Below are 7,787 nucleotides of genomic sequence, written 5' to 3'. Positions count from 1 at the left end.
AGGTGCCCGCTCCCCCCCGGGCCTCGGCGCTGCGCTGCGCTGCGGCGCGCACAGGCTCCGCCGGCTGCTATTCCGGCTGGCGGCCGCCGCAGGAAGGGCCGGCTCCCGAGCTCCCTCCGCCCCTTTCCCTCGCCTTCTGCTGACGCTGACGTCGGACGAGGGACCTGGAGGGACGTTCTGAGCGCGGCCGGGAGGCTCCCGGGGGCCCGAGCTCCGAGGTACCTGCCCTCCGGGGCCGGGGCGGGGGCGCGCTGGGCGGGCTGCATGCGGCCGCGGGAGGCGCCCAGCAGCAGGGGCGATGGGGCTACCAGCCAGGGCTTCCTCCCTGCCCTCCGCGGGCGGTAGGTGATCCGAGGGCGGGCTCCTCCTGAGCCGGAGAGGGAACCGCTGCAGCCCCTTTCCCTCCCCCGCCTCCTCCCTCGGGCCCCTGAAGGTCCGGAGGATGCGCGCGCCGTGAGAGCGTGCGTCAGCCCGGGGGAGCAGAGGGAAAGGCTTCGGGTGCTGATTCTGTCTTTGGTCCCCAGCTCAAGGAGCACCCCCACCCACGCCACTGCATCCCACCCTATCCCACCCACTCTGCCTCTCCTTCTCGGCCGCTCTGGGCCCGGGATGTTTGGGTCTCTTCTGGGCAGGGACTTGCATCCTGGGCTGACTTGTTGACAAGTTCACCTGCCTGGGCGCCTGACATTTGCTTTTCCTTTTCGCGCTAATGCCAGTCTTTGGCGAGGACGTCTGGGAGCAGATGGATGGGGTACCTCTGTATAATCGCTGGTGCCAAGAGGCCTGAGCTTGGTTCTCAAGAGGCCAGGTGCCTCGGTCGGAACCGAGGCCGGAGTTCCTAAGCAGGCCAGATCCCTGCAAACCTTGGTGCTGGCTTTCTTTGGGGTGCGTTGACTCCGCCTTTCCTGCCCAGGGCTATTGCAGCTCCTGTTTCCTCCAGAAGTGAACACATCCTGTTATTGTGTCTGCCTTTGCCCTAAGCGCCCCACTTTTAACCTTCCCTGCTCGCTTTTTACATGGAATGACCGCAACCCCCTCGCTCCTCTTTGAAGTCTTAAAAGTACAAGCTCCCCTAAGATACCAGATGACATTTTGAGAAAAATTACAGCCTATCTATCCAGATTGTCTTCTAGATAAAATTAAACAAATGAGAAGGGATGAGAATTTGTCCACAAACTTGGGTGGCACCCTTGTAATGTGAGGTCCGGTGACTATAAGAATATATGTAGGCTAGGAATATATTACCAGTTGGTTTGGCATAATATTGAATGTAGGAAGGCCCACAAGGCCGTGGTCATTAAAAGCCCTCTAAATTATGATTCATTGGAAACGTAATTGTGTCCAAACATTGCAGTAAATTCTCTCCAAAAGAATCTAAAATTGATGTAGAGGAGTGAAATAGGAAATGCTCATTAATTTAGTCTATGCCCCAGATGCTTTCTTTTAAAAACACACACAAACCAAAGATTTTCTTTGTACGGTTTCAGTCAGCCTTAAAGGCAGAGAATCCCATAGAGGCAAAATCAACTCATATTCCTTACTCTTAGTTACCACGCAGCTGACTTCACTTCATGACAGCCCCATGTGCACAGAGCAGAACAGTTGCACAGGATTTCCTGAGCTGTTGCCTTCCAGGCCTGCCTTTGGAATTGCCTCTGAATGGGTTCAGACTGCCAGACTCCTGGGAGGGAGTCAACCATTTGCATCACCTAGGCAATTCTGATCCATGATCATCCTTCATTGAGTTTCCAGTGAAACTCAATGTAGGTCATTAGAGGAGGAGACCACCCATAGTTCATCAGTGAGGCCACTGGTGGACTGAACAACTCGAATTGTGCAACTTTTGTGTTAGTTGCACAATGGACTAAGCCACCAGAGCTCCCTGGAAAACTTGTTCTATGGCCAAGACTCATAGCAACCTTATCTTTCCATGAATAGTGTAAACATTACTGTTTGTTATATACATCTGTTTAGAGAGCTCTAAGGGCCCTTTGCACTGCTAACCCAAAGCACATAGGTCAAATCCACCAGCTTCTCTGAGGGAGAAAGATGGACTGCTTATATAATGTTTAAAAATTATTTTTGTCATTAATATATGGCCTAGTGGCAAGGAGCTGTGCTGCAATCCTGAAGGCATACGATTCAATGCCACCAGCTGCTCTGTGGGAGAAGGATGGGCAGTCTCCTCCTGTGCAATTAACTGCCTCTGAAAACCCGCTGGAGGGTCAGCTATGGGTCAGTTCCAACTCGAAGGTACACAACAACACACACACATATATAATAAATAACATATCTATTATATATATCTATATATCTCTATCTATCTATCTATCTATGTATATTTAGTTATAGTTATTTATTTACTGCCAAGTCTGAACTGACTCATAGCTGACCTCTTGCAGGTTTTTCAGAGGTGATTAATCACATGGGAGGACAATGATCATCTTTCTCCCACGGAGTATCTGGTGGATTCAAGCTGTGTGCCTTTGGGTTGGCAACTCAGCTCCTAACCAGAACTCCATGTGCACACATGTCGTTGTTAGGTCCCATTGAATGGGAACCAACTCATAGCTAACCCTACAGTAGGTTCACAGAGGAGAGTAAATCACATGAGAGAAAACTGCCCTGTTTTCCATAGAGCAATTGGTGAATCCAAACTGCATACTTTAAGGTTGACACTGCAACTCCTTACCGCTAAGTCACCAGAGTTTCCTGGTGGCTTATACATATATGCACAGATAATGGTTACACACACAATGTGCTTCTCTTTCATTGCTATTGAGTGGAGCTGACTCAGACCTGACCCTTTAGCAGGTTTCTGAGGCTGTAAATCAAGAAAGGAAATAGTCCCTCTTTCTTCCAGAAAAAGCTAGAGTATTTGAACCATCAAAGAAGTGTCACCCTTGGGTTAGCAGCACCATTCTCTAAAGACCATGCCACTAGAGGTTCCTGATATAAGTTATATACACAGATCACTGGTTTGTCCTTGAGAGGGTGAGACCAGGCTGCTCCTTGGAGGCAAGGATTCTGAAGCTTCGTCTGACATACTTTGGACATATTGCAAGGAGGGACCAGTCCTTGGGGAGGGATATTATTCTTGGTAGGGTGGAGGGACAGCGCAGGAGAGGAAGACCCTAGATGGGATGGATTGATTCAGTGTCTGGGGTAATGGAGGTTGGTATGTCAGAGTAAGATTGGCACAGGACAGAGTAGGGTTTAGGGCTGCTCTGGGTCGAAGGTCTCTCGATGGCACATAACAACAGCAACAACAAAACAGGTATGTGTATGTTTACACACACACGCACACATACACAACCAACCATTACCTTTGAGTCCATTCCAACTCATAGCAGTCCTTTATCCAGTTGCCGAGAGCAAATCTTTACTGAGGGAGACTGGCCATCTTTCTCCCACAGAGCAGCTGATGATTTCATACCACTGATCTTTTGGTTACAATGGTCTAGATCCACTAGCTCCATAACTTTTATACATATATGACCTCTGGTAGCTTAGTGGCAAGTAATTGAAAGGCACACAGTTCAAATCCACCAGCTGCTCCCAGGGAGAAAGATGGGGAATCTCCTCCTGAGTGATTTACTGCCTCTGAAAAACCACTGGAGCATCAGCTATGGGTAAATTCTGACTCAACGGTGCATAACAATAAGACCAACAACAGTATAATTTGTGGGACATCTTTTTGACTGTGTCTTTTTATATTACATTGTTGTTGTTACGTCCCATCAAGTTGAAGATGAAAGACCTGAACACTTGTATAACTTTCATTGTTTCTCTAAGTTCATAGGGTTTCTGGAGGCAAGCTATTTCCGAAGTGGATGCCACTCCTACTTCCAAGCTTGTTTTAATCAGGGAGTTCCACCAAACACTGTCCACCATGGGTAACCATTATCATATTTGAAACATCAGTGTCACAGTGTTGAGCATCACAGCAACCACGAGTTACCTCTGTACAGCAAGTGGACAGATCAGTGCTATACCACTTAGAAGAATGTTTGACCAGGCCTGTACATAGGTAACTAAAAAACAATAATAACTTGCTAATGTTGAATTGCTTCTGACTCCTGGTGGTCCTGTTACAAAGTAGAACTCCATAGAACTTTCTTGACTGTAATTTTTTTTATTTTAGAGTTTTGCATACAGAATTTATGTTGTGTTTAATTCATGTGACTTTTGTTTCTCACATTGCTTCGTTTGTATTGTGCTTCTTACAGTCATTCCTAGACTTTGTGTTTTATAAAATTAATCACCATTGATCTCAGCAAGCTGACTACCAGGCCTTTCTTCTGTGATGCTGCTATAGAGGCTCAGACTTCCATCCTTTAGGTCAGCAGTTGAAATGCAGACTGTGCTACTTGAAAACCTTATAAAGATGAGGTTTTTACAAAATGTAACCATTATTCTATAATTAATGCCACTTGTAGTAATGAAGAGAACTGAGGTTAAAAACCAAACCCTAGATACTCACCCCATGAATTATTAAATGCTTAGAATCAGTCAATGACATTTTTCTGGATGGTTGCTTCCATAAGTCTTTTTGTCTTCATTAATACACTTGAGTGTCTGTCATACCTCTTTGAGGATCTCAATTGCCATGCATTTTGCTAAACATCAACCTTATGAGAAATACAGAAACTTGTTACAAAAAAGAAAACTGTCCAAATGGGAAATATTTTCAAGACACTCAACTAAATTAACTCCCCTCCCGCCTACCCAGGTGCAGGCAGTTCTAGCAGAGGGAAGTGTGGTAACTAGGACATGATATGCTAGAGCATTTTCATTACTATCAACTTTTAGAGAAGCCTCGTTCAGGAGGGTGTGAGGAAAGGTCAGGAAGAATATTCAATTTCTTATTGAGCCCAGCATCTCACAGTTTATAGGTATGTTTCTGATCAGTTTACTTGTGACTTTGTTATTGTTATATGTCCTTGAGTAGACTCTGACTGGGAGCCGTTTGACCCTAGCCTGTACCATCCTCATTAACTTGGATGTATGCTCAAGTCCATTGTTACAGCCACTGAGTTAATCCAGGCTATTCTCATGAACTTGGACATGCTCAAACCCATTATAACAATCACTGTGCAATCTGCCTTCTTGACAATCTTCTTCGCTTTCTGACCACTCCACCTTCCCCACATTATTAAGTATCCATTAAACTTTGAAAAGCACTGTTCCAACCTGCTACTTCTTAAGCTTTAATGTTCAAAATTATCATTTTAGGGTTTATAAAGGTGGATCCTAGCCTGGCTCCCTCACCTGCTGTTAATAAACTCCTCCTTCCACCTTCAACCAATCTTTGACAAACTTCTCTAACTGTCTTATCCAGCACAGTGCTTTAAAATAGGCTTTTGCCATCTTCCTTGACAAAGCACTTTGACAAGCATGATCTTATTTGGTATTCAACCCCCTTTGAGGTAAGTAGGTATCATAATCCCCATCAATCTATTATGAAAGTTAAGACTTCTGGCACATTTTCCTCTTGATGATACGAATGGTAAGTATTAATTTGGAACTTTTTAAAACTCTAGTTGAACAAGCTTTGACTTCTTCAGTATCCACACGAATGTCTTTCCTCCTTAATTTGTAAATGCACCAAGAAAGGAATAAATAATACATGATAGAATATTTTGTGCATGATTTTAAAATTAACCACTCCTTCTCTATGACTGTGAGGCTGTTACATTAGGTAACTGTTAGTTTGTTTTTATGTGAGCCACTGATTGTTTCTTCCCCCTTATAATATTTTTACTAGTTTGCATACAGTAACTTATATACATTGTGTTTCATGCTTATACATTGTATCTTACATAATTTTTCATTCCCATTGTGTTTCATTCATGTATATTTTGTTTTATACATTCATCTCTATTGTGTTTTATATATTAATTACTATTGCTCTAGGCCCAGTATTACTTTGTCTTTTTTTCAAGTCCCCATTGAATCTTTGCCTATTCCCCCCGTCCACCCACTAACTCTGCTATCTGAGTGATTTCCCTCCTTCCCCGTTTCCTGCCCCCTTCCTCTTTCACATCCCCCCTTTGTATGTTTATACACATTTTGCTCAGTTATCCTTCTATTTCTACAGTAATAGTCTCCCCCATGTTATAGTGAGTATTTTTGTTTTATTCCCTAATATTGGGTTTATGTATTTTTTTAAAATTTAAATAGCATTCAGTTTTTTACAAATATTTAGCATTGGCTTCCCATATTTTCCCCCCTTTTGTTTTTATCATAATTATGTTATCATCTAGATGAGCATCCTTTATACACAAAGAAATGAAACAAAACATAATAAACTCAAAGAAATACTTTCAAAAATCTCCCTATGATCAGAAGGATTCAGTTTGAATATTCCTTGAAAGTTTGTTTTAATTGTCCAATTGCCACAGTGCTTGTCAAAACCAGTTCTGATTAATCTCCTTTGTCATTGTGTCCTTTGCCATTCCCTATCACTCCTCCCTGAGAGATATTTCATCCTGATTCATAAGGAAAAGTGGATGGCGTATTCTCTTAGTTACTTCCTGCTGAAAAGGGACACTGTAGGTTTCAGGGTGAAGATCTTCTCTCACTACTCTAAAGGACTCCTTTGGCAATAGGAAACATGTAGACTATTGTGGAGATTGATTTTGGAATTTATATGCATTGTTATCAATTGTGCTTAGCTATCCATGTTCATATCCTTGAAGATGTATCATGGAACTGTTACAGCCTAGAAGACATAGATTTAACTAACAACTTAAAAGTACATGAGTCAAAAATTAAAAGCAATAATATTCCAAGTAGAAGTACTAACAGTAGCACAAATCAAGTTACAGGGGGGAGGTAGTTCTTAAAAGAAGAGGCTTATTGATTAGCACTTTGTCTATTATAGTATAAAGGTTAGGAACCACAAGATGTAGAGGCTCAACTATGTCATTTATTGTTCTTAAGTCCTAGACCAAATTCCATCTACCACTGGGTTGTTTTACAGCTTGGAAATCCACATGCAAGGCAGAGGTGAGGTAAGGAACTGCTTATGAGGTTTTCCGTCAATTCCAACAACTAAGAAATAGTGAGAAGAGTTGGGATCTCAGAAGGCTTTTAGGACCAAATAGTAGGCTCTAGTGTCCAGGCGAAAATGAATGTACTTACCAGTAATGTTAATGCTCACCCATAGCTCTTCTGGGAGGATCTAAATCGTTGAAGCCTCCTCCTTTGTTTCCAGCTGGGAGCTGGGGCCTGTCAGTCCTGTCAGCCATGAGGACCTGATGTGGGCCACCCTTGGCCAAGTATCCTTCAGATCCACACTTAAATCAAGTGAGTTGGAGTTTCCTCTCTACTCCATTGCCTACTTGTGGCTCTCATCTGTGACACTGTCTACTGAAGTGGCCTAGTTTTCCATGGTGGAAACAATTCTGACCTCCTTTATTACCTTTGGGTGGCATTGTTTATGAGTAAGACTTTCTTTTCCTGACACAGGCCCTAAACTGGCAGCAACAGCTGCCCCAATAATTTTGGCCTTTCTCTGGTCTTTTCTCTTCCCTCTAGATCACAGTTGTTAAAAGAGGGGAAAATTTAAACAAATATATAACAAATCATTTTGAACAGTATAATCTTTTAAGTTTAAAGCTAGAAATATTATCAATATGATCATTTCCAATCCAGAGATACATGTTTCAATGCAGTTACTCTTTTCCATAAGTGGCTTTGGTAAGAAGAATATTATAAATGTGGATACAGTTCCACTATTCCTCCTCCATGCCATGATATAGTGTTATTAGCATGAGCAGTTA

At 43.1% G+C, this 7,787-nt stretch overlaps 1 protein-coding gene across 1 annotated transcript in view; it reads left to right on the top strand.

Moving 5' to 3' along the window:
* Positions 1-33: 33 nt before the first annotated feature.
* ICA1 (islet cell autoantigen 1, 69kDa) overlaps positions 34-7,787 on the top strand; it is a 211,433-nt gene continuing 203,679 nt past the window's right edge. The window contains exon 1 of the mRNA XM_006880237.1: positions 34-218. The gene's annotated coding sequence lies outside the window, so the exon portion shown is untranslated. The remainder of the gene's footprint in view (positions 219-7,787) is intronic.

This window comes from Elephantulus edwardii, unplaced genomic scaffold, assembly GCF_000299155.1.
Source record: "Elephantulus edwardii isolate Elephantulus edwardi_28Jun2011 unplaced genomic scaffold, EleEdw1.0 scaffold00007, whole genome shotgun sequence".
NCBI lineage: Eukaryota > Metazoa > Chordata > Mammalia > Macroscelidea > Macroscelididae > Elephantulus > Elephantulus edwardii.
This window is presented reverse-complemented; position numbering and strand designations above follow the sequence as displayed.